Source organism: Octodon degus, unplaced genomic scaffold (assembly GCF_000260255.1).
Source record: "Octodon degus isolate 3935 unplaced genomic scaffold, OctDeg1.0 scaffold00035, whole genome shotgun sequence".
Classification (NCBI taxonomy): domain Eukaryota; kingdom Metazoa; phylum Chordata; class Mammalia; order Rodentia; family Octodontidae; genus Octodon; species Octodon degus.
The window spans coordinates 11,987,192-12,013,840 of record NW_004524611.1 but is presented as its reverse complement, the minus strand read 5'-3'; the positions used below and the strand labels follow the sequence as shown (position 1 = coordinate 12,013,840).

Sequence of the window (26,649 nt, the reverse complement as noted above, 5' to 3'; positions counted from 1 at the left end):
GCTTCGCCTGCATCCTTTCAATTACCATGTAGTGTTGGATCATAATGGAAAGTGGGCGTGATGCCATTCACTTGACAAATCTTTAAACACGAGGTCTTCTCAGCTGGTTTCCTGATTATTTTGGATCACATTGCTGTTGAGCTGGGTGACTCTGGGTCATAAAAGCATCCTGCAAGACCCTAGCATCTCTCTTGAGAGCAAGTGAGCTTCCAGGGATGCCTGCTGCTTCTTTATGGTTCAGTTTAGGCTCTTGTTCCACCCAAAACCAAGGGCTTTAGTGTGGAGGGGCTGCTGGGCTCAGAGGCTTGCAGGAGAGGTGCTTGGGTGGTGGGTACCTGAGGATGCACTCCTTCCTTCCAGCTTCCTGTCTTGTGGCTCTTGTAGTTACCAGCTCAGCGGGAGAGGAAAGCACTCAGCCATGAAGGAGGCCCATTCTCTACTTGGGTACTCAAGGCTGCAGGCTCCATGAGCCCTTCTGGCCACACTTGGAAGGTGTTTCATGGGGGCGTATGGCCCTCACAGTGTCTGCAGAGCTAGGAGAGCAGGCTGTGCTTCTAGCCATCCAGCCAGCCCTTTCCTACCCTGCCAGAACTGGACATGAGGCAGCCCAGTTGGATCCTCCTACCAAAGGTTATTGCTGTGTATGGACCTGAGCTGGGTGACTCTGGGTCATAAAAGCAGCCTGCTGCCTCTGGTGGTTTAACATTGAATGCATCTTCTCTCGTGTAGCCCAGGACAACAGCTTCTGACTTCTCCCTGCTTCCCGAGTGTCTCCTCTAGATCCCAGCAGCCACTGATATCTATGCGGCTTGCTGAGCTCCCCGACTCCAGGGCCCTGCTCACATGGAATGTGGAGGGCACCTTGGACCTAAATGTCTAAGATGTGACAAATGTTCATCAGAGCCATGAAATGCAGAGGGCAAGGCCGGAAGATCAATGCTTCTAACACACTGACCTCCTCCTGTTGCTCCTCCACCTAGAGTCCTCACAAGGACTCCCCAGTGTGGAAAGACTCAACACGAGGTCCCTGGCCTATTGCACAAAGACTTCCAGGCTGGGCTCACTCTTCCATCATCTCCCTCCTCTCCGACTCTCCCAAGCCCTGTCCATCCACCATCCCTAACTCTTTGCAGTTTCTCAGTATCTAGAGTCCTGAATGTTCCTTCCTGTTCTGTTACCACCTCTCAAGACCAAGGATCACATCTTCTTTCTTCACTACCTTCTCCCTGAGCCCTGAGCTCGGCATCCTCTTCTAAACTATAGATCCAGAGCCGTGCAGCAGTCACGTGGTTACAGGCGCCGTTTTCATTGGCTTGTGACGTCACAGTGGGTGGAGCTACTTCCTCAGTCCTCAGTCTCCTGTGGGCCCCACACGACATGTGGTGTGGAGCAGGAATGGGATAAAGACTCAGGGAAGAAATGAGTGAAGTACACAATGGCCAGAGGCCTCTAGGACCGCGAATCCCGCTGGAGAGGTGACCTGCGGCTGGGATCCATCGCTTGCCTGCAGGGAAATTGGCACAGGAGGAATGCACGTGGTGCTGTGAGCCGCGGGCACTAAGGTTGTTCAGAGAGGGAGCGCGCACAGCAGCGCTGAAGGACCGCTTCCTGGGCATTCCTGAGCTCAAGGAAAACTCAACTCTGCTGTCCCATCCAGGGAAACACCTGAGATTGAAAGCAAGAGATTTGCTTCAGGTCACTCGGAGAATTGCCTGCAGAGCGCAGGGGTCAGATCACATAGGTTGCCTGATTTCCAGGCATGCGTTCTTAAAGAAAAAAACCCACCAAGCTGGGACCAACAGGCATTTTGATGTTTTCCTATAAATAATTTAGGGGGAGGGGAAGGAAACGAAACAGAATTTCTCTGCTAAATATTGATGCGGTAGCTGCTACTTAGAGCAGATTGCATGTGATGGTTTCAATTAGATTCTCTTTATGTGCCTTTAGAAGTCGGTTTTTTAAAAAGGACAGGATTGTAGTGTGTTATTAACGCTGACAGCTCCTGTGTTCGCTCTGTGCTTCTGACGGAATGGGGGCGGGGATCCCGCTCTATCAACATAATCCGCGCGGGGAGCAGGGAGCTTGTGCTCATTTCTGAGGAGACCAGCGGGAACAGCCTTCTCCTTACATGGGCGGAAAGGCTGGTGTGTGCTTCTGAGCTGATGGGAACACCCACTTCAGCACTGCCTCCTGGGCATCCCCACCACCTGGATCACGGCAGAGGGTGGGCAGCAAAGCGCTGAAGGCCAGTGTGGCCAGTAGATTTCTATGGAGAGAGAGAGAGAGAGAGAGAGAGAGAGAGAGAGAGAGAGAGTTCATGTGCAGGAAGTGTGGTCCGACTGATGGTGCTGAGGTGGTAGAGCCTTGAAGAGGCAGACTTGCAGAGGGATTAGTTCCTAGGAATCCCACCTTGAATGGATAAACGTTAACCTCGAAGGACTGACTGGCTGGGTCTTGTGGGACTAGATGGATTCCCTCGAAGACAGGCTGTTAGGAATGCAGCCACCCATTCGCTTGGTTCCTTCTGCTCCCAGCCCATTCCATCCCTTTCTGTCTTTCTGCCACATGCACTGCTGACAGAGGGCCCCTAGTGGAATGCTGACCTCCTGCTGTTTGCACTTGCCAGCCATCAGGGTACTGCCCAGTTGCAGTGCTGTCTTTGCCAGCCACCCAGAATCTGGAATGGCACCAGAGCACCCCAAAGTGCTGTCATGCAGGAATGGATTTCAGCCGGATGAGACCAGAGAAGCCTTGATCTGGAAATGAGCTCCAGGCATCAGAGTGTCCTGGGTTCAGGGCTGCCAGGCCAAGAAGAGCCAACTAGAATGCACCAGCTGCTTGCTGTGGGACAGGAGCTTGCAGTGCATGGCCTCATTCCATGCAGAGATCTGGAAGACTAAGTGTTTCTATTCTTTGGTGCAGGCAGAATTTTAAGATGGCCCCCACGTCCCTGCTGCCTTGTACACACGCCCTGTATCATCCAGGAACAGTGAAAACAGTGGCTTTTACTTCTTTGATCACTCGTGTTTTATGGAACAGAAGGCTTTAAGAAAGGGAGGTAATCGAAGTGGGTCTGACCCAATCACACAGATGAGATTAAAGGAAACAAAATGAAGATCTGGGTCTAGGTGTCAGAGACAGAGGATCCATAGATTCAAAATACGAAAGGGGCTAGAGAGAGAACAAATCTCTGGCCTTAGAGGTGGCAGGGGCTCCCTGAGAAGAATCTGAGCGCGTCCTCTAATGACGGAGTCGCCCTTGGCAGAAACCTGGAGGAAGAAGGTGAGGGGCCGAGTCTGCCAATGGCCCGAATAACCATGTACGAGGACCCCCCAGCATCTGCTGCTGCTTTGATTCTGGCCTTGTGAGATCCCAGGCCAGCCGGCCAGCCATGCCGTCTGGATTTTGGATCTAGAATCCTGGGAGCCAAGAAATAAGTGCCATCTTAAGGCCTAAGTGTGTGATCACATGTTTTTCAGCAATAGAAAACCAATATATTCTTTCCTCCTTTATTTTCTTTGCAGTGCAGGGCTTCAATCTATGGCCTTGTGCATGCTAAGCAGGCATTCTGCTGCTCAACTATACCCCCAGTGCTATATACCCACTTTACAGGTGAAGAGTTGAGGCTTGGAAAGATTCAGTTGCTCAAGTTTGGAAAGCTGGGATTCAAACCTATTAAGTAAATGTTAAGCAATAACATCCATCCAACATGGGGAAAGGAGAGATGTTCAAATGAGTGGGTAGAGTGTGGGACTCTCCTCCTCTGGGCTCTGAGCAGTCTTAGAGATCTCCTGAATGCACAGGGGTAAGGACACTCCTTTTCCCATGCAGCCCAGGGCCTCACAGGAAAGGCAGGGCTGGCAGAGACCAGGTGATGGGGAAGAGGCCGTATGAAGACAGGTATATGTATGTAAAGTCACTGTGAAGTGGCCAGGCCTATAGAGCTGGTATAGACAGCTGTGTCAGGAGAAGCCTGGGCAACCCTCGGCCAGCAGTTCTTGGGCTTAAACATATCTGAAGTGAATTCATTAGAATGACTCAAGTTGGGAGTGGTAGTGCACACCTATAATCCCTGCACTCTGGGAGGCCGAGGCAGGAGGATGGCAGGTTTGAGTCCAGTCTGGGATCTATAGCAAGATCTTTTCTCAAAATAAAACAATGAGAGATCTGGTGATGTAGCTGGGAATGAAGGCACTGGGTTCAATCTCCAGAACTAGGGGGAAAAAGAGAGAAAAAGAAAAGAAAGAATGACTCAGAGGGCTTTAAAGAAAATCCTGACCACCCCAAGATCAGGTTCCCCACCTGTCTGACAATCGTGCTAAGGGATTCATCTTTAAAGTTCTGCAGATGATTCTATAGGTGGGGTGCTCTGGGAAAGAATGACTGAGGCAGAAGGTCAGCTTTCGGGGAGGGAGATCAGGAAGTCACAAGCAGTGCCAGGATCTCCAAGCAGCTGACCAACAAGGAGTACTTTCTTTTTTTTTTTTTAGGGCAGGGTTTACAGGGTGTTTAGGGTCTCACTATAAGATCAGACTCATGGTGATCCACCTGTTTACAGTCTCCCAAGAGCTGTGATTATAGACACTTGCTACCATGCCCAGTCTCAGTTGTTGGCTTAGCATGCTCTGGGAGCAGGGCCAGCATGGCAGGCCTGGGGATCGAACCTCTGGCTCCTGTGCCTGCTTGTAGGCGCTTTAATCTGCCGAGCTATTTGGCCAGCCCAATGAGGAGTTCTTGAAGAGTCTTGTCATTCCTGGATTGTCTGATGGCTCTGAACAGTTGGACTTGTGATGTTGTCCCCAAATCTCAACCGTTGTAGCACTGATTCCGAAGGTCTTGGGTGCTCCCAGCCTGGGACTGTCAGGCCCTCACTCTACAGGGTCGAGTGGCTCAGGGGCTTGGAGACTGACAGCTTTCTTCACACCTCACTCATCACAGCCACCAGACACAAGCTCTGATGTGCTGCGATCATTTCCTTTGGATTGATACCCAGTGGTGGGACTTCTGCATCGCCTGAATTACTGAAGTGCTACTGAAATCCGCGCAAAATGGAACCGAGCAGGGGTCCTCCTATGGATGAAAAAATAAAGATGTGTTGTATGTACACCATGGAATATGTAGCCAGAAAGAAGAATGCAATCCTGCCATCTGTAGCAGAATGGAGAGAATTTGGGGACAGTGGGTTAAGTGAAATGCCAGGCACAAAACAGCAAATCCCATATGTTTTCACTTACAAGTGGAAGCTTAAAAACAGTGGCCTCATAGGAGCAGAGAATAGAACAATGGTGGGAAGAGTACCAGGGATCAGGAATGGAGGAAGGATTTAGAACAGGTTCAGGAGTGCAGGTAGATGAGAGGAGCATCTGTTAATGTGCTGGTGTTGACAACAATTACGTTTAAACTTCAGTGTGCTAGTAGAGGGGATTTGGAATGCTCCAAACTCAAAGAAGTGATAAAAGTTTGAAGTAATAGATTTGTCTAATCGAGTCATGGGATGTTTTTATAAATATGCACATGATGTATCAGTTGAAAATAGGGAAATATTTGTAAAAAGTGAACCACTGTAGACTCCTAACAGCACCCCTGTAGTGTGAGCGTCAAGTCTGAATGGTTCACTTGGGTTTGCTTGTCTAAGATGATCCCAATAATGCTGCTTCAGTGAGTTTGAAGCCAGACAATTGGCTTCTTAGCACAAGACCCTGGACAAGTCCCTACCTCTTGTGTCTCAGCTTCTCTTTGGGCTGAGTGAATGTTATCGCAGCACCTGCAGCACAGGGTGGTTGTGTGGATCAGACAAGGTAGCCTTGCAGGGAACTTAGCATAGTACCTGACACAAGTAAGCTCTTGGTACAAGTTAGCTCTTGCTTCAGTCAGTGTTGTGGATTCCACAATCCAACCAAAATGCCAAGTGACCTCTAACTGCCATTGCAACAATGTAGGAGGTGGGACACTGAAGAAGGGATCCGTCATGAGAGCGCCATCTCCACACATGCATGCATTGGTTGGCTTTTTGGTTGCTGGGGCAAAATACGTGATACCTACAACTTGTAAGTAAAAGGTTTATTCTAGCTCAGGGTTGCAGAGTAGTCAGTCCATGGTTGGCTGGTTCCAATGCAGAAATATTATGGCTGAGGGAGTATTGAGCTGTTCATCTTAAGGGAGCAAGGAAGCAGGGAAAGGGAGCAGTGCCAGAAAAGAAGGGGCCAAGAATCCAGACCGAGACTCCCAAGGTCATGCCTCCATGACCCGCCTAGACACACCCACAAGAGTGCTTTCTTAATATCCTAGGCCTCTCTCAAGCTGGTCAACTTGATAGTCAAGGCTATCACAGAGCTCTATATGGGGATCACCCTGTCTTTTCAAAGATATGTGTGAAGAGAGAGGAATTTTTAGGAGGAAATAACATGAAGCACATGATGGGTGGGTTAGTAACAGCCCGGCAGCACACACATAAAGAGGAAGTGATGGTGAGGGGAACTCCAGGAGATGAGAGTGGGTGCAGGTCCAAATAAGCCACCTGTTGATGACAGCATTCCTGTCATCGCCTGAGACAAAAGCCCTAGGATGGTGCCACATGGAGGGAAGGACAGGCATAGGCAGCTCACTCAAAATGATATGCCCCGCCATTTCCTATGTGAGATTTCTTTCTCTCACTCCCATTCCTCCTACGAGTTGTATTACTGGATGACACTCTACAGTGCTTTGTATACAATAAAACTTCAATTAACCAATTGCTCAGGGGAATGGGGTGTTATGGTTAATTGAATTATCTGATTAACTGAAAGTTAATTAGCCAGAAACCCTTTGTAATTCTGAAACATGCTGTGAATAGTCCAGCATGTCTAAGTTCCTTTTCTTACCAAGGTTAGGAAGGTCGGGAGTCAAGACAAAAGGAAGCGTTGCCAGGTTTAATGGAGGGCCTCAGTGTGTGTGTGTGTGTGTGTGTGTGTGTGTGTGTGTGTGTGTGTGTGGTGCTTTACGTAAATCTGTTGCTTGACTTAACCCTTGTAACTCTTACGTAAAGCTCCCATTGCTACCTCGTGTTACAGATAAGGAAGTGGAGAAATGAACTAACCATTATTGAATAGTGCTCTGATGATTGATACAATGAAAGTCTTACGGTCGTCATCTCTGAGTTCTCCATGGTAGAAGAGTTTGGGGGGCCGTTTGAACTATGGCAGCTTCAACATAAACCCAGGCAGCGACCCCCATTAGCTGCATGCTCTGGCCTCAGCTAAGGGCCAGCAAACCACAGCAGTGAAATGCCAGCTTTCAAAATCAGGCTGGGCTCAAATTCCTATTCACTTTGCGTGAGTTGGGGGATTTTTCAGCCACCAGCTTCTTGTTACTTCTTCTGTCTCGGCTGACTTCTTCATCTTCACAATCTGTCGCCATCTATTTTGCAGAACTGCTGGGGCCTGCCTAATTTGGAGCTTGAGACTGTCATCAACAAGGCCCGAGGTCACTTTAGGGCAGCAGGGATACACTCTTTTAAAGATGTGACCAAGAGACCGTGTGGTAAGACACTCTCTGATGTTTCCCTGAATGTTAAATCCTGTGTTATTTTCATGTTCTTTCTCCTTGACGTCCACTGTGAAAATCGTGCTCTAGCAGGTGTATGCTTTGCTAATTTTGGTTCATTCTGGTTTTCCTCCACTTGCACCTCTAGCAGAAGAGAATACAGTAAGCCCCGCAAGCACTGCTATCTCCTAAATCAAGCCTTCGTTTGGTGAAGTCACCAACCTCTGCTGCGGTCATATTTTTCAGGGAATGAAAGAACAGTTCCTTTTGCTCAGAATGCTAGATTTATATTGCTTTCACTTAGCAAGTGAATAATTGATAAGTTGGGGCATATTAACATTGAACAAAAGAGCCCAGTGGTCCAAGGGCCCTGGGAAGGCTGCCTAAATCAATATACACTCATGAATTTTGAGTGCAAAAGGTTGAGCCAAGAAAGAACACAGATTTAGACCCCCATTAATATTTGAAGCAGGCTCTGCACACAAGAGGCTTGCCGTAGCCCAAATGTTAACTGAAGGGGCTTCAGAGAAATGGCTTCTAAACAAATTTGAAAGCAAGAGAATTTCCCCTCCAAAGACTTTGTGAGAAAAATCAATCATCTCTGTTGTTTCTGCTGTCAGAAGCTATCTATTAAAAATCTCATTAGAGTGCTCTTAGACCAATTAAACATTCCGATGCAACACTTCCCTGAATCAGTGTTTATCACTGCAGGGAATGCAAACGGGTGGCCCTTTGCGATCAACCCAGATAGGAGAGAACATTCCAGCCACTCCTCCTGGTTCCAGCCTCCCCACCAGGAGCCAGCCTTAAAATCTGATTAATCTAAACATTTTGTAAGGTGTCAGAAGAGGTTTCTTGCCTGATGCTTCACGGATACCCAAACTGCCAGCCTGACTGAGGCCAAAATAACATCATCATTCACAATTTGCTTGTGAAATGCCTCCTGCCAGGCCCCCAATTTGAGCTATCAAAGCTGGAAATTCTAAACCAAGTGGGAGAATGTTTGCAAATTTTACTCATTCATTGAACCCGTGTTTGGTTGGGAAGTCATCCCTAGCGTTTGATACCAACAAGCTGCTCTGGCCATTGAAAGTATCCAGTGCCAGATGGTCACCGCGTTGGCCAAGGAGGACCTTCAATATCAGAGACCATGTGTGCACTGTTGTTCTAATCACTTAGGCACAAGGACAGTTCTCAGTGGGTAAGGGGTAAATTAGTTACTTTAATTAATTAATTAATTAATTAATTTTATGTATTTTAGTACAGGATCTACAGGGTCTTACTACATAGATAAGATTTATAGTGATTCTCCTATTTTCAGCCTCCCAAGTGCTGGGATTATAGGCGCATGCCACCTTGACCAGGCTCAATTGCCTGTCTCGGAAAGCCCCATGGGTGGGGCTGGCTCGGCACACCGGGGATTGAACCCCGGCTGCTGCACTCCGCTTAAGCAGGTGCTTTTGTGTGCTGAGCTATCTGGCCAGCCCGGGCTCACCTTTTAGAAGACATGAAATAGAATCTCACAGTTGGAAGGGGCTTGAGCGGTTATTTGCCAATAGCATACACATCATAGCAATTGCTCCATTCAGACTCAAGCTGTGCCTGCATACCCCGGGAGGCTGGTGAGCTTTCTACCTTGTGAATTCAGCCTGGTGCTCCGGTAGCTCTGACTCCTGGGAGGAGGATCCTTGTAGTGAGCTATCACCTGCCTTCGTGTGTCTCAGGCCCAAGAAGACCGATGCTGAGCTTAACCGAAGCAGTTTCTGAGAATTGTCAGGACCCTCGCTGGATTGGTAATTCTGCTCTTCTTCTTGAAGTAACTAGTTAATCTGGAGCATAACTCAGAGCATGTGCTTAGGACTAGGTCTTAGTGACTAAAAGAAAAATGTGTCCCCTACATCGTGCAGACAGTATTTGTTCTTCTTCTTGGAATTCCCATGCTATGTATCTTAATGAATTAAATGAAAATTTGCAGTCCCATGGTCCTAAGGAACACTTATGTGTTCCAGATGCTCTCGGCCTATGCATGTGTTTCTGTGTTTCCTCTTTAGTTCCCTAATTAGCAAGCAAGGCAAAGTCAAGGCCACAGCTTTTAGACTTGCTGGAGAGGCTGAACTTCTTAAAAGGAAGCCACAGTTTGGAGATTAAAAGCTCTTTCCTATAATTCCAAAAGGCCTTTTTACTGTGTTCAAAAATATTTGCTACCTAGTCTGATTTGTCCTCTCATTGGGACACTTACCTTGGTCTGGGCTTCTCCAACTTCCCCTTTGAGTGATGCTCTATTGCTCTTACCTGGGGGAAATAGTGAAGCGGCTGTAGCGGATGTGCCCGCTGAGGATTCTGTCTTGGGCTGGACTTGGCTGGTCTTGGCCAGGGGCCTGCTCACCGTGCTTGCTTTGAGCTGATGGCAGGGCTGTGGCTCATTTGCATGTCTGGCAGTTGGCTAGCAGGCAGCTGGAGGTCTTGCAACACTTGCCTTTCAGCTGCCAGCAGGCTAGCTTGGGCTTATGCACAGAGGCTATCTCCAAAAGGACACAACAAACACGGATGGCTTTGGGAACTGTCATCATGTCACTTCTGCTGCATTCTATTGGCCAAAGTGAGTCATTCAAGGATAGAGGAATCGATTAAGTCTGTGGCTCAAGAGCTCCAGGAAAGGCAGCTGTTAAAGAAAATCTGGCAGACTGCACATTGCAAGGATTGATCTTGTCATAGCCTCTTAGTGGAGGCTCTTAGAAGTTGTCCAGCAGGAATCCCAGACGATAATCATTTTATTGTTAACTTTAGCAATACTTCCTAGCTATATCCTTTCTAAAATCTGTGAAAAAGAAACTGGATCCAACTGTTAATGGCAGAAGCTGGGCAAGTTTGTAGGCCATCCTGAGGACAGAATTGAGGGGCTCCTGGTTTGAGCAGAAGCAGCTGCTGGACATCCTAGAATTCAATGATTCTTTGACCCTGAGATTTCTGAGCTATGATCCCTATGTTAGCCATGCTAAAGTGGAGGCTTCAGAAACAAGGCTGACTTACAGATGGTAGAGCTGAAGCTGAATGCAGGCAAATGCGGCTTGAGGATCTGGGCTTGTTTCTTAACGCTCTGCTCAGCATCCCTGAGTCCATCAGCAGTGAGTGCAGAGCCTGGGAGGAAGCGAATTCCTATGCTGTCAATGCCTGCACTAGTCAGGCCTAGGTCTGAACACTGCACAGGAGTCTGCGTTCTCACCCGGAACTCCCCACTACTCGTAGCTCCATTTTACAGAGGAGGGAACACAGGTCCTGAGAGCTTGCGTAGCCCACCTGAGCATGAACCGCTGGGAAGTGGTTGTTAGGGCTGAAAGAAAGCTGGGTTCTGTCTGACCCTTCACTAACACTGTCTTCTAGGGTTTCCATGTCCTTGGCCACAGCTGAATGCACTGTCTGGGTAATGTTCATGGAATAGAGGCCTGGCTAGCTCCTGGTTCTGGGGGCGCATATCACTGTGCCAGGACCCTGCTGGACTCTGCATATTGAATCATAGCGGGGCAGAGGGCATCAAGTGGTGAGACAGAGCAAGCACACCAGCTTGGGTCTCTGTCCTTTCCTTATAAGGCCACTATACCATTGTGGGCACCCCACCTTGCTAATTCCATTATTCTTAATCAGCTCCCCAGAGACCAGATACTATCAATATATGATTTTGGGAATTTGATATCCTATGTACGAATTTTGAGGGCACAAATGTGACCACTTTGCAGGGTTTTTTGAGGGGTGCTGCTGGTGACGATGGTACTAGGGATTAAACTCAGGGCCTTGGCACTGAGTGACATCTGCAACACTTTTTATTCTGAGATAGGGTGTCACTGAGTCACTGAGCTGCCCAGGTTGCCCAGCAACTTGTGATTCTTCTGTCTCAACCTCCAGGGTGCTGGGATTACAGACCTGTGCCATCAGACTCTGCTACAAGCTCAGGTTTTTTAGCAGCAAGAAAAGAAAGCTCTCTACTAACCCCATCCCTGTAGCCTGTGAGTCTGTCCCCTTCGTGGGAGGAGCCCCTGTTAACAATGTAAGGATGCTGGGGAGATAGCTCAGTGGTCTAAGTGCCTGTCTGGCAAGCACAAGGACCTGAGTTCGATCCCTGGTACCACATGCCATGCTGGTCCTGGATCCCTGGGTGCGCTGTAGTCCCTGAAACTAGCTGTGGTGGTGCATGCCTATAATCCCAGAGCTGGGGAGGCTGAGACAAGAGGATCATTACAAGTTTGAGCTGTGTAGCTGTACCAAATAAATAAGGGCCCTGGAGGATAGCTGGGCTAGACACCTGAATGAAGCAGCTGCTGCTTCCCCTGAATCCTTTGGGCCACTTGGGTTGCTTTCGGTGGCCCACACAGTTAGGGCAGGACAGGCTGGCTGGTGCGAGTCACACTCACACTGTTTTTAATCCAGAAGGACTCAGAAGGGAACCGCTGAGGACCGATGAAAGCAGCCTGCACCATTGCTCTTGCCTGAAGGAAACACGCTGGTGATGCCTGTGGCAGTAAGGAACTTGTCAACTCGGGGAGGTGGGGAGGCAGAGGCTGGGTGGGGCGCCAGGCTCAGCAGGCGGCCCAGCAGGCACTGTCAGAGGAAGGAAGATTAATGTGGGGATTCAGGCGCGTGCAGGGGTCAGGGTGACATCAGTTGAGGAAGCCTGACTGCTAAAGCCCAGTTAGCTTAGTCGCAGAAGCCACTGGGCTCCTCTCCACCAGCTCAGCACTTCCCAGGGCCTCCCAGGTGGCTGCCCCGGCCTGCCTCCATCCACCCGCAGCTTCCCCTCTCTGCCTGCTCTGCTGCTTCCTCTGATGTGGCTGAGGCTGCCCTCCGCTCCTCTGTGCTCAGCCTGGGGAGTTCCACATCCACACCTCTCTCTGCTGGGGTGACCTATTCTGCCCTGGATGTGTGAAAGCAGACAGGTGGCCCAGGGTGGCAGGCTTTGTCCTGCTGGGCCTCTGCCTGCAGGGGGCTCCTGAGTCAGCTCTCACAGCGCAGGGACGACCTCTGAAGCGCAGGGACGACCTCTGAAGCGCCGGTCCTGTGTGCACAGCAAGGGCACTCAGAGACTGTGCTTTTGTCACCCGCGTTGGCAGACTTCCTCATCCCCCATCCCTGCTGTGACATGCTGGGGCCCCTTCTGCAGTCGGTAGTGCCCTGGGCACACCTCCCTTGTGGCCCACGGGCCCTTGGATGCAGGGCTCAGTGTCGGGCTGGTGTGTACGCCGAGGGACCACACTGGTGTCCACATCTCAGTGAATGAAAGGGGGCAAAGCGGAGCCGAGTCCCCTTTCAGAGCACCTTTGACTCCGTCTGGCTTGGCCAGCATTTAATTTGCCTTCTCGAATCCCCCAGTTTCCACTCCTCGTCACTCTTGCTACAGTTGCCTAAAACAACAGTACCTGACAATCTGGGGAGAAAGCGGTCAGAGGCCTTAACTGTGCAGTCAACACGGGGCGGCCAGCGGTGCTCTTCAGGGAAGGGGAGGATGGGAGAACCAAGGTGGGGCGAGGGCTCCGAGGAAGGAAGGGGGCCCTGGGTGGGCCTTCATGGGCAGAGAAGCAGCCTGTGCATCAGCACAAGGGTGTATGTGAGCGCTCGTGCCTGTGTGTGGGGTGAGCTGTGAGATGTAATATGCACATATGTGTGTGTACATGCGTGTGTGTAGCTATGTGTGAGAGAGCTCTTGCCTGTATGTGTACAGCGGGTGTGTGTGAGATCATGTACATGTGCCCATGCACATGTGAGCTTGCACACGTGTGTGCCAGAGTGCGTATGTACGAGGTGGAGTCTGCAGGAGGAGCCTGGTTGCTAGGCAGCCCACACTGGCCAGACCTCTGCAGCAGCCAGCGCAGCAGAAGGGAAGGGAGCAGCTGCCCCACTCCGTGGTTCTGCTTTTCAGCTCCAGGCTGGCCGTGGAGCCTACAGCGCTGCTGCCTCCACGTAAAGGACTAAAGCGCTGAAAATAACTGTGGCCAGCTCACAAGGGGAGCTGGTGACCTCTGAATTGCTCCTTGGACATGTGGCTTCCTTTCCTCCTGTCTCAGCAGAGTGTCCCTCTTGGAGCTGCTCTGCCTGTACAGCCTACTCTGCTCTGCCATCCCGTTGGCTGCTGAGACCTTGGGAGGCTGCCAGCGAGTCACTCCCCCCCAGAGGTGCTTGCTGCCTCCACTGGTCCTTCTTAGTTCCATTGCTTTCACACCCTCATGGAGGCCACCCTGAGCCCCAGTCCAGCCAGCCTCCTTCCCTGCACACTCCTTAGGATACCTGTGTCCACATCTTTGCAACTTGACTCTTGTTTGTTAAAGTTTTCTGTTCAAAGTGCCTTTATTGTCTCACAAAATCATATTATCAGCTCCAAATTCACTTCGTCCCTGAGTTTCTCCTGCTTGTATAACCCTGGTCCTCTGCTTGTGCTTCAGCGGCAACCCTTCCCTGGGCACTCCAGGCAGGTCTACACTGCCTGCCACTGCATGCAGACTGCTTGCTCTGGAGCAACAGAGGCCCTGCTGGTGCACCCACAGTTCAGGGCAGGGGATGATGTGTAATTGGCACTTATTGGGTGGAGGAAGGAGACACCCACCAGCTCGGCGGGGCCCTCTGCAGATCACCATCCTCCCAGGGATTCAGGGACAGCTCTGTGGCAGCTCTTGCTGTTGGCCAACCTCCTACCTCTTGGTCTTGCTCCTGTTCTTCTGCTGGACTCGGTTCACTCCAGTTATTTTCACAGCCTCCAGGGGCTGCTTGTGACCTTTGAATCCAACCCGTGTCTTGCTAAGCACCACTGGTTTTTCCAGGGTGTGTCTTACTCTTAATCCACATCACAAGTTTCTCTCTGAAGCTTATTGAATTTCAAGAGCACATTATCCTTCCAGCTGGTGGTGTGAACACATGCCATCTTTTGCTGGTGTCAGGAGGGAGGAAGCTGCACACCTGGCTAGCCCTGGGGAAAGGAGCCCTGGGTACTGTCGCCTAAGGCAGTGGGCCTGTGGGTGTGGGTTATGTGCATGGACACCAGCACTCATTATTTTGTGCCTGATGGTGACCACTTCGTGCCCATCTCTTTATGTCTAAATGGCCTGAGCCCAGCACCCACCTCTGTAGTCATCTAAGAGCACTCAGTATCTGCAACAGAGTAAGCACTCAACGTGAGCTGTTGTCATGCACCCTATTGTCACTGCCTTTCAGAGCTGGATGGGACTAAAGAGAAGATTCACTGAAATTCTTCAGACTAAGAGGCAGCACGGTTAGTGCATGTCTGTAATCCCAGCACTCTGGGAGTCCGAGGCAGGGAGATTTGGAGTTGGAACCCAGCCTGGGTAACGAGCCAATTTAGCAAGACCCTGTCTCAAAATCAAAGATGAAGAAATCTGGGAATGTATCTCGGTGGTAGTCATCCCCGGGTTTGATATCTAATACTGCTGAAGCAAACAAACAAACATCCTTCAATTTGGGCAAATTGACATTCACAAAGGGAAGGGTTACCAAAAAGTTACAGAGCATAAAGCCAATGTGGGTGGCCTGGGACAGCTCTGGGACATCCTGGTATCCAGGACAGATTTCCTTTGTTCACAGTTCTAGTTGATTTGGATAGGAGCTTTGTGGAAATGGGAGTAGGTGGTCACTATCCTGACACTGGAGAGTGTGTTTACGTCACCTCGACTTTGTCACCACTTGGCCCCACCCAGCCACTGGCATCTGTTCACACAGGGGAAACTCAGTGTAGTGACTGAAGAGGAAGTAGAACCGCAGGTGTTCTCTCTACTCCATGCTGCAGTTCTGGGTTCCTTGAGTGAACACCATCAAACTATTCACTGAGTTTGGGGAATTTCAAGTTAAACAAGCCCTTCAAAAGAGCAAGAAATGAGCTCTTGGTCAAGTTTCATGGCCTGCTCAGTGTCACCAGTGTCACACAGCTATTGAATCCAGAAGCCCTGTCTCTTTGTCCTCTCCTGTACTCCTCATGTCGGGATTTGGTACTTGTCACACACTGGCGGGCATAATCCTTACAGGATCCTTTTTGGCAAATGCAATATGGATCTGCTTAGCTTTTGGTGGCTCAAGAGATGAGGCAGAGCTAGGAATGCTGTGTGTTGTGGCTCAGGCAGGTGAGATGAATTTCATTTGGCTATTGGCCACTAGCCCAGCAACAAACCATAGTTTCAGAGAGATGTGGAACTTGCCTTAGCTCGTGTGGGCATACTCAGGAGCAGAAAAGACTGGAAGACCCACATTTCCATCATCCAGACAGACACATCTATCAGTGACTTCCACACTTATTGGAAGGTGAGGGTGACATGGTGATGTCTTCCATGTCCTCCTGATTGGATATCAGGGTTAGGCGAGCCTGTAAATGACAGTAATAGTGACTCTTGTGGGCATGATGGGTGCTCTGGCTTGTATTTAGATGTTTCCCCAGTGCCTCATAGGTAGAGCTTTTTGGAGGTGGCTAGATCTAAGGTGTGTAAACACGGATTGAGGGTGTGTGATAACTAAGTTTGTCTGGCAAAGTTCTGAGTGTGACTAATGGAAGGCCCACCCTTGGCTAATAAGCTTGTAGCCTGGATGGAACATAGAGGGAAAGATGGAAGGCAGGCTGCTGCTGCTTGCTGCCTGTTGCCTCCTGCCTGCCCTGCCATGGACTATTTCTTCCCTGCCCTGCCACTCTGCCTTGGGGCCAGCCAACTATGGAAAGAAACCTTTACGAACTGTGAGCCAAAATAAGTCTTCTTTTAGCTTGCAGCTGCCAGCTATTTTGTTTTAGCAACAAGTAACTAAGATAGCAGGGAAGGCAGGGTCTGATACAGATGATGTATGTATGCCTTTAAATCTAGATGACATACATTAGTAGTTTTTGACTTGATGATAGTGAGTTTCTATATTCAGTGGAAATCTCACTTTGGATCTTGAATTTTGACTTTTTCCTGAGTCAATGAAATGTGACTCACTGCTCTCTCTAGATGTTGCGTAGCAGCAGTGGGTGATGACTCCCAGCCAGCCAAGTGACCATGGGGACAAACAGTGGGTACTCTTCAGAGTACTGTTTGTGATGCTTGGTGTGTGATGTGTACGCACTGCATTCTTGGTCTATGGGGCTAAGGACGCAGCCTCATCATAAGTTAACAGCGTTTATTGTCAAAGTGTATCCAAGTGCATGCAGTGCTTCAGGGCTTTAACTTCTAAGTGCACTATCTCATCTCAGACTCTGGTCCTAGATGGGACTCAGGATTTGTCTGCTTTGTCACTAAGCACTGCCAAGGCCCATGGCTGACACCATGATTCCCATTGTTTTATGAACCAAGGAAGACTTAGTGCCAGGCTCTAAGCTATCGTTCTTGGGTGTTCCTACTGCTGCCAAAATTTATTTTGTTTTGGATATTTTTGGGTTGCTCAACTCAGCTATGAGCTTTTAAATTCCTCCCATGGCAATCCAGGTGTCCTTATTCCCAATTCAGAACCTTTTCAGTTGTACACATTTCCTTCCCAGTAGGAAATCCTCCAGCCTTGCCCTCGTGCATATCTCAGTATCCAGTCCTATTCACATCCTTTTTTTTTTTTTTTTTTTTTTTTTGTCTGTTTGGATTCCTTTTCTCTTCTTTATCTAACTCCCTTTCTTTCTGTAACAGCCAGACCAAGTATTTCCTCTTGGAAGATGTCCATCTCTGGATTCTGGAAGCCATTTGGTGGGTGCCTCTTATGATGTGGTTTTGTTTGAGGGAGAGCCATCAGTCTTGTACATAGGTCCATGACAAGGTCAAGTTCAAGGAGAATCAAAAATAGGAGTCACAGGGAGTCCAACAGTCCCCACCAGCCCTTTGGATTTGAATCAGACATATAAGAGACAGAAGGCAGGAAGCTGGGTCAGAACCATCCTTCTCCAGACACTGGGATTACTGGGAGTCAGACAAGGTGGAATGAGGTTCTTAAATGAAGGCCTGGAAGGTTACAGAATGATTCTTCAACCTCAGCATTTCAGGGAGCTCAGAGTCACAGGTGGACGTGTCTAGACACCCTTAAGTAATGTCTGTAAAGACTGTGTGCTTTAAAGTGGCTGCTTTATTTAATTTCAACAAAGTTGTAGTTGCAATTAGATCTGTCCAGATAATTAACTTCAATTTACTAGTTTGCAACTAGTAATTAATTACTGAAGTCTCCTGAGCCTTGGAAAGGAAAGTTGCTTCTCTGAGAACAGGGGTTTTATTTGGAAGGCCCAAAAACATGACCACCTCTAGGAGGTCTGTCTTCTGTGACTCACTTTGGCTCCAGGTCATATGCCAGGCTGCTGGTGGCTTCGAGCAAATTCCCAGTGCCCCAACTCTCAGTTTTCTCTCCTACAGGAGGGGAGCAGCTCTCCACTGAGGTTCTAGGAACCAAATAGCAGGCCTAGAAACATCCATTTTTCCTAAATCTATTCTCAAAATACTGGCACCTTTTCATGTTCATTTCAGAAGTCTACATCTGCTTGTGCTTTTGCTTCCTATTTGAAAATTCATCATTTGTTCTTCATCGAAAGCATTAGATTGCAAGCCTGGTTGTCACTCCTGCAATGCAGTGGGCTAAGGTTGGCCTTTTCATCACTGAGCTAATGAGCTATTCTATGAAAAGAATGAATCCTTACTTTCGCCTCATGTAGTATCCTCAAATCAATTCCAACTGGGTTATAGACTTACGTAGCAAGGGCACAAACATGTGGCTTTGCCTTTATTTTTATGAGTACATGTTTGCAGCACACCGTGATTGTTCCAGTGCTCATGGGGAGTTGGGCTACGGGCACAGCACATCTTAGCTTCTTATTCATCTCTTTGTCTTCTGCTCTCTCACACTCTGTCTGTTTCTTGGTCCCCTTCCCCTTTGCAAAAAGCCTCCTTCTGTTTCCCATGATGCGTCTTTTATTTCTCTATTTTTTGAGTCACTCATATAAGAAAAACCATGTGATACTTAATCTTGCATGTCTGGCTTGTGTTACTTCCATGGTCTAGGGTGCAACCATTTTCTACAAATGACTCATGATTATCCTTGTTGCAAATCAGGACTTCATTGTGTTTAGATACTGCATTTTCTTTATCTAGTCCTCTGTTGATGGACATACACACCACTTTGGAAGTTAAATATAGAGCGCTTTTGTGCTATAGGGTAGAAAAAAGTTATGTAGGACAAGAAAGGATTTACTCCAAAGAATTAGGGTACAAACTGGAGTTTTTCTAAAATTAGCACATTCTGTCCATCAGGAGATATGAATTCAGGAGGTGAAAAAATCACAGCGCGGAGGAAGTTATACATGAAATAGATTCTGCAAAGGATTACTGTAACCAATATTTAAAAAACTATGCATCTGTCCCAAAATACTGACATCTTGATTTAAAAATTTGACAAATAAGCTTTTCACAAAAGAATATATCCAAAGTCAATAAGCATATGAAAATGTGTACAGTATTATGGTCGTCGGACCAATGCAAATCAAACTCAAAATGTGGTACACCAGTGTCCATCAATTTGTGTAATATTTATGAGAATGAAGAGCAATTCTGCACTGTGGGAATTGCTGGTGGGAAAGTAATTGGTTCAACTCCTCAGGGAAAATGTTTCTATTCTCTACTCTAGAAACCCCAAATAGGTAAGTTATGTTCTGGCAATTCCAGTCCTGGACATATCGACTAAAGAAAAGGCATCCACATGAACACAGAATGACAGGTGCAGGGATGTTCTTAGCAACACTGTCAGGACCATCCCAAACTGGAAGTAACCCAAAGATTCATCTTCAGGACAACAGATGTACTGCCAAAAGCGGATGGCATGCTGGGTAGTGATTACAGCAGGCTACAGGCCTTGGTTGGATTTCACAAATTATCCTGAGCAAAAGAAATGGACAAGAAGTATACTGCATGGTCCCATTTATGTAAAGTTTGACAGCATGTGATGGAAGTTAGGGTTAGGGTTACCTTACGACGGGGATAAAGGCTGGGAAAATGAAGCGGGATGCTTTGGAGGGGTGGTGACATTCTGCGTCTTGCTTTCAGTGGTAGTGGCATGCCTGTACATGTTTTCTAAAGCTTTGCATTGAGGGATGCATTGAAAATTTGTGTAATTTATTGTATGATGCTGTTTTTCTAGTTTTTAATTTTTATTTTTATTTAGTACAGGGTCTACGGGGCCTCACTGCACAGACCGGACTCATAGTGATTCTCCTGTTTTCAGCCTCCCAAGTGCTGGGATTACAGGTGCGGGCCACCACACCCAGTCTCAATGCGTCTCAGCACACCCTGGGGGCGGGGCCGGCATGGCATGCCGGGTATTGAACCCCAGCCTCTGGGCTCTGCCTAAGCTGTCGCTTTAGTCTGCTGAGTTGTCTGGCCGGCCCTTGTATGATGCTGTTTTAACGGAAATATTTACTGAGAACAAATATAGAATCCTTCGGCTCACTTTTGATGAACTCAATGGGAAAGCAGGTGGAAGACGGGGCCTGAGGGCTAATACCTCCTCATCCTTCCTGATGATTTCCTGTTCAGTCAGAGCTGGGAATCACTGCCCTCAACCAAGAGCCGGCTTCTTCCAGTCCTCATTATTCATCTACTCTGGGGCCTCTGCTCCGCGATCGGTCCCATGAAGGGGCATCATTGTCCTGAGCCCTCTCATGCAAGCCTTGGGACCTTCTGGCTTTGATCTGGCAGCGCGTTGGTGTGCGCAGTGTCGCCCTGCAGCTCATCTCTCTGCTGCACCACTTGCACAGCCGTGGAAAGGCTGCCAGCCAGAGGGCCCGGCCTAAAGCTGTCCAGGGGAGCCAGGGTTTGAGCTGTGGCTCCGGGTTCCCACTCAGAATCGAAAGAAGAGAGGTTCAGAGCTTTATGTAATAGAAATTAAAATATTTTGAATAGTATAACAATAATACAAATAGTGTAATAGTTTAATAAGGTATAAATGACTTAATAATTTATAGGAGGGAAGTAATTGAGGAGGAGAAGGGCATGGAACGTGCCCTTCTAACTTGTATCTACTACAAGACCTTTCTTTTCAAATTCTGAATAGAGAGGTTTTGAATTTATATCGTGATGATGCTGATTATTTTTTGGCTTCTCACCTCCAGTAGGGTCTCGGATGAAGCTTGTCTCACAATGGAAATGCTCAGGAGGACGCGTTCTGTCTTGCTCTGACTCTCTCTGCCTCTTTTCTTGATCTGCAGCCCTGCAGGAGAACTTCAGCCTGGGGAATCTGCCTCAGAAAGGTGTTATGAGTTGAGATTAGTTAGGCAAGTGGCAGAGCGCATGCATAAGCAGTGATTTTGCATAATGAGGCGTGTGAAATCCCTCTGGAGGTTGTTAAAACAGCAGACAGACTGCGGTAAACAAGGAGGAAGGTAGACTTTGAAAACAGATGGCTTTGAAAACCTGGCAAAGCCCTGTTGCAGACTTTTAAAAATTGGTTTCGTTGGTGCAAGCTATTTTTTAAAATTCTACATGCATATTTTAAAGTTCTGTTTTAATGATAAAGTTCCGTGGGTAATTGAACATCAGTTTACATCCTGCTGCAAACACGCTAGCAGCCAGATGTGGCGGGCAGCAGGCACAGAGACCCAGGCTGCTCTGCATTTAGATTTGGATGCACGGTCTGTGGCTCCGACCAGGGCAGCTCTGGGGACCTACGCTGTGGGCAGGTGCAGAGCTGAGCCTGTGCCTCCCTGCAAGCCTAGTCAGTCTCTGCTCCCAGCCAATGTCTGAGCTCTTCCGCAGGCTCTTTCCTCCTCTCCCTTAACTGTCCTCATTTTCTCCAGGAAACACATGTGATCTCTAGTCCCTTTCTCCTCTCTTCTCTTGCACTCCTGCCTGGAGTCCTTTTGCTATCCATACCCCATCTTTCCATTATTCTGGGGTCACTTGACCTCTGCACAAACAGGACCCTCAACTTCAAGTGTCCTTCTTTAGGTAGATCTCAAATTAGTCGCCCACCAGGATCCCATCTTGGGAAATTTGATAAAGGGCTTCTCTCAGTCTCTCTTGCTATACTCTCTTACTTCTAAATGAAGGCAGCCTTCTGCCTTTTGAGTATTTCTTTCTGTACAACACAGGCATCTTTTCCGAGGCATGACACAGAGTAAGTTTCCTTCACCCAACTTTCACTTAAGTAATTCCCTAGATTAAAAAAAAAATGCATTCTTCTTAGTTGGCATGAGGGCATATATCTGCATAATTCTAGTACCCTGGGAGACTGAGGCAGGAGGACCACAAGTTTGAGCCCACACTTAACAAGACCATATCACCCAATTTAAAAAATTAAAAAGGGCTGGGGATGTAGCTCAGTATGAAAGCCCTTGGTTCAGTCCCCAGTATCCTCCATGAAGTGTTTTATCTTCTTAATAATGACAATGAAAATGTATAATGGCAAAGACTTACATAATGCTTACTGAATTCCAGACATATTCTAAGCATTTTATTCCATTAAGTCATTTCATCACTTTAGCAGCTGTGGGAGGCAGATACTCCCCAGTTGATAGCTGTGGAAACTGAGGCACACAGTGGCTAAGCATTTGCCCAAGTTCATACGGCAAATAAGTGGCAGAGCTGGGGCTTGAACTCAGCCACTGTCTTTGATGATAGCTACTTCTTTACTGCCTTGCACCTCTGAGAGACTGAGTAACTCACACTACAGTGGTCTCTCCTGGCTACTGGGCTACTGTCTACTCTCCCTGCTCTTAGAACCCAGTTGACTCAGATGCTCAAAATCAGCTGGGTTTGTGCTGAGTATACTTAATATACACTTTAATTATTACAAAAGCAGAAGAAAAGGCAAAGGCCAAACAGGAAGTGTGTGTATGACATCTGTGCATACATGGGAAAGTCTCCATGTAGGTAAGTCTCCTAGGTAAATTGTCTATTTTCTCATCTAGTCATTAGCAGAATCTGTAATGTTGCTGTCCAGCTGGGAGGGGTGTAGCGTCTATGAAAGTTTTGAGGAGAGGTATGGTTATCTCTGCAGAGTGCTTCTAAAGCAGTTTGGAGAAACGCTACTTGGACATCATAGAAGAGACACGATGTTGGCTTGTGTTGCAGCCCTGCTAAATACTGCTGATTTCTTACTCCAGTGTCTCAGCCTTTCTTATAGTCTCGGCTCAGCTTTACTTATGAATGCAGTTTAAGACAAATGAAAAGAGGCAAAGCAGTAACCAATAGACTCTTCTTCAAAGGAAATTCCTTGACCATTCATTAAGAGCCTCACTGTTAGAAGGGCGTTGCTGCCAGTCTCTGACAGGGAGGCCTGGGGACCCCTGGGCCACAGACGAGCTGAGTTTCAAAGAAGAAGATATGGAGGACTGGGATTATGTTCAGAAAGGAACTGTCTAGGCAGTTCCCTGCTGGTGTGGGATGAGGAGTGAGACTCTTAAGCTTCCCAGAGAAGGGAGAGAATGAGATTCTTGTATCTGATGCAGCCTAAGCATCAAAGGAGCCTGCCCTGGGCTCTTGCACACACTGCAATGAGGTCTGCTGTCTCATACACCTGAATCTAGGGCCCAGTGGAGCGAACATGAGTCTGGTCCAGTGTATAACTTGGCTTTTTTGGACTTAAGGAATAACAATTTTGTATTCAGTGAACTTTCCCTTGGACCAGATGTGATAGGTATAATGCCTGGGTCACCCCAGACTTTATATACTAAATATGAATGCTCTGTATGTTGGTAGGTAGAGGTGAGGCCTTTTGAAGATCAAGTCATGATGATGAAATCCTCTTTGGAAAATTTTACTTATCTTTTTATTTTTAATGTGGTAGACATATAATGTGAAATCTGTCTTCTTAACAAATTAAGTGTACTATCCAAAATTGTCAAATCACACACATAAGGATAGCGTCATCTTGAAGGGGTTCAGTATCTTCAGCCAAGGGAACCCAGGGCCCTTCCCTGTTCTTCCCATCATGTATGTACACAGCTAGAGGACACATCTGTGGTTCAGGAAGCTGGCCCTCAGTATACACTGAATCTGTTGACCTTGGGCTTCCCAGCTTCAGAACTATGAGAAGCACGTGTCTGTGGTTTGGAATCCATCTGGCTTATGCTATTTGGTATAGTAGCCTGCATGGACCGAGGCATAGGGCAATTACAATTACTTTTATGGATCATTATCAAATCATTCAATACATTATCCAACTAGACTTGTTGAGCCAAACTTGAGAATTGTCACATTTTAAAATTTGGCTTCCCTTTTAGTATGTTTTGTTTTAGAATAGCGTTTTTTTCTTTTGCTCAGATTTCCTCTTTCTGTTGAGAGATGATTCTTAGAGATGAAAATTTGTTGAATATTTATCTTTCCCAGGAATGTTCCTAGGTAATTTAAGTCTATTTTCTCATCTAGTCATTAGCAAAATCTGAAAGTTTTTGAGCTGAAAGTTTTTATTTTCAATTTACCAAAGATGCTGAAAGCCCAGAGATGTGAGGTGACCTGGTAAGGTCGCACAGGAGGTGGAGGACTCATGATTAGGTATGGATTTTATTTTACTTCCAAACATGATACGCCTACATTTTTGGTTACGTGTCTTCCCTATTGAGCTATATGATTATAAAAATTGCTTTGACCAGTAATTAAGTCCCTGCCTTATGAACAAGCTGTTCTGAGAGAATTGTTCCTAAGTTGGATTCATTCATAAGCCAACAAAGTGAGTCCTATGCAATGTTCCTGTCAAAGTTCATAACTCAAACGTTCATAAGTTGGGGACTTCCAGTAATGTAAAGACTTTGGTCTGATTAGGTTACCAGCCATATCTATGGATCTATGGGTCATCTTCAATATTATAACATGCTCTCTACTTCTTCACAGTGTTCCTTCCCTGACCACACTGTAAGCTCCTTGGCTTCATGGATTGTCTGGCTGGTGTAAGTGCTCTCCTTTTAAGGAGTCCATCTGATGGAGAGTAAGCATCCATTCTTTATCTGTGTTAATCAGATTTCTCATTACTGGGACAAAATACTCAGTAGCCACAATTTAATTTGGATCATGGCTTCAGAGGCTTCAGTCCATGGTAGGCTGGCACCAAGACAGGAACATCACAGTGGAAGTGTGTGGTGGAGCAAAGCTAATCAATTCATGGTGGTCAGGAAGGAGAATACAGGGCATGAGCATCAGAGAGGAAAGGCCTGGGGCCAGACAAAGCACCCAAGGTTACACGTCTACAAGCCACCCAGAATGTGCTTTGTTAATTTCCTAAGCATCTCCCAAGATGGTGAAGTTGACAACGAAGCCCAACTGTCACATCCTCTCTGAATGTCTTCCTCTGATGTGTGATCAGATCAATGAGGACTCTTGGCTGCTGTCAGACAAGTGAGACCAGCATGGTGGAGGACAGAGTTTTGATCTTCCACAGCAAGAAAATTACCACCCCAACCTGCCTGGGGACTGCTGGGAGCCTCTTTCCTGAGATGTTTTGCTGCTTGGCTTTGTAGCCTGGCATCCCATTCCAAGAATCTGGCAACATCTGAAGGCTGAGCTTGAGTCACATGTATCTGTGGTGAGGCTTTGGGATATGCTTTCACGGTGGCTCCTCCCATATGAAGCAGTCTTTGCTAATTTCCTGGGATAATGATATCTTGTCAAGCCCAAATTTCATTTTTTGAATTCTCTTGTGTTTTGTCATGTCCCAATTTTCCAAGCAGCTTAATGTTAGCTGCTCCTGCTGTAAGAAGAATTTCCGTGGAACTCCTGAATCTCAACCCCGAAGTCCAGCAAAGGATCCCCGTGACCCTCTAATGGGATTGTGTCGAACGGACTCTTAGAGCCCAAGCACAAAACCTCAGGCTGGCTTTCTCAGTCAATAGGAATACTGCGAGTGTCAGGGTCTGGCATCATAATTTGTCCTTGGAAGGAGACTCAGATCAGCTTGCTTTCAATAAATAGATTTTAGAGCAAAATTCTGTGTAATTATGTTTCCTAATAGTATTAACTCACTGCCCACAGGCAAAACACAAAAATCCCTCCTTTGTATCAAAGGAGACCTCGTAAGCTGAACTCCTGAGCTAACATAATGTCGGGGGGAGATAAAGCTCTGAGAAATGAGAGGCTTCCCAAGGCTGACTGGAAGGAAGGAAGGAAGACTGGGGAAAAGAAGGCCTCCCCGACACTGTTCATCTCTCATGTTCTAAGATTCTGTCCTTACACTCTTTGTAATTCTGTTGTGGCAGCATCGGTGTTACCAAGCTGGTTGCTTGTTCCATTTGGTGGGTGACATTCTGAAAAGCCCTTTAAAGTAAATGTCACTTTAGAAATTGCTCTTCCATACATCACCCAAGAGACTTCAACTTCCAAAAATGTGTTTATAAGGGCCTTCCAAACAGCTTAGCAGATTAAAGTGCCTGTAAGCAGGCACGGGGGCTGGGGGTTCGATCCCTGGGCCTGCCTTGCCAGCCCTGCCCCTGGGGTGCACTGAGATGGCAATTGAGACTGGGCGTGGTGGCGCATGCCTGTGAACCCAGCTCTTGGGAGGCTGTGAACAGGTGGATCACTATGAGTCGATCTAGTAGTGAGACCCTGGATACCCTGTAGACCCTTCCCTAAAAAAAAATGTGTTTATAAGGGGATTGGTTTTAAGACTCTGTTTAAGTGTTTTTGATGATCTGTATTATAAAAGCCTAGTGACAGCTCATGTTTATGTTCTCTGGCTGAAGTAGGGCCTATCTGAGTGGATACGCATAGCCACACAGTCACGGACTTGTCCAAGTTTCCTGGAATTTTTAAAGCTACCTCTGCACTCAGTAATCCAATGAGCACCCTCTGCTTAGGCGTGAAGTTTTTCTGAATGTCCTTCTCTAGTTGTTTGTAAGCCCATGGAGAACAGCGCCTCAGCCCTCTGTATCTCACAAAGCCAGACTCTCCCACTGTGATCCAGGATTACTTGGGGATTGATTTGCTTCAGAGGGACAGAGAGAAAAATGGGGAAAAGGTTTATTTAGGTTTTTATTTTCAGAATTGTGTTGTTGACTATGTGGTATGGTCTTTCAAAGTCTTTCCTGGTCCGCCAGAGCTATGGCGTCTCAGCAGTCACACAGAGGGGTATCAGTCCAGACAAAGTGGTAGACAGCAATGTCAGTACCAGGATTTGGAGAACTTTGGTGTGGACTCTGGATGGTAACCCCAGGCAAAGATTTTT

General features: G+C 47.4%; 1 long non-coding RNA gene across 4 annotated transcripts; it reads left to right on the top strand.

The window, feature by feature from the left end:
• The first annotated feature begins 1,373 nt into the window (after positions 1-1,373).
• Positions 1,374-24,418, top strand: LOC111816582. Of its 4 annotated transcripts, none has more exons than XR_002820939.1 (3): positions 1,374-1,475; positions 7,407-7,518; positions 24,327-24,418. It is a non-coding gene; the product is annotated as an uncharacterized LOC111816582 (long non-coding RNA). The 4 variants fall into 4 exon arrangements; XR_002820940.1 differs by lacking the exon at positions 24,327-24,418 and adding an exon at positions 9,246-9,325; XR_002820941.1 differs by lacking the exon at positions 24,327-24,418 and adding an exon at positions 9,246-9,325 and having other exon boundaries at positions 1,374-1,695.
• The last annotated feature ends 2,231 nt before the right edge of the window (positions 24,419-26,649 follow it).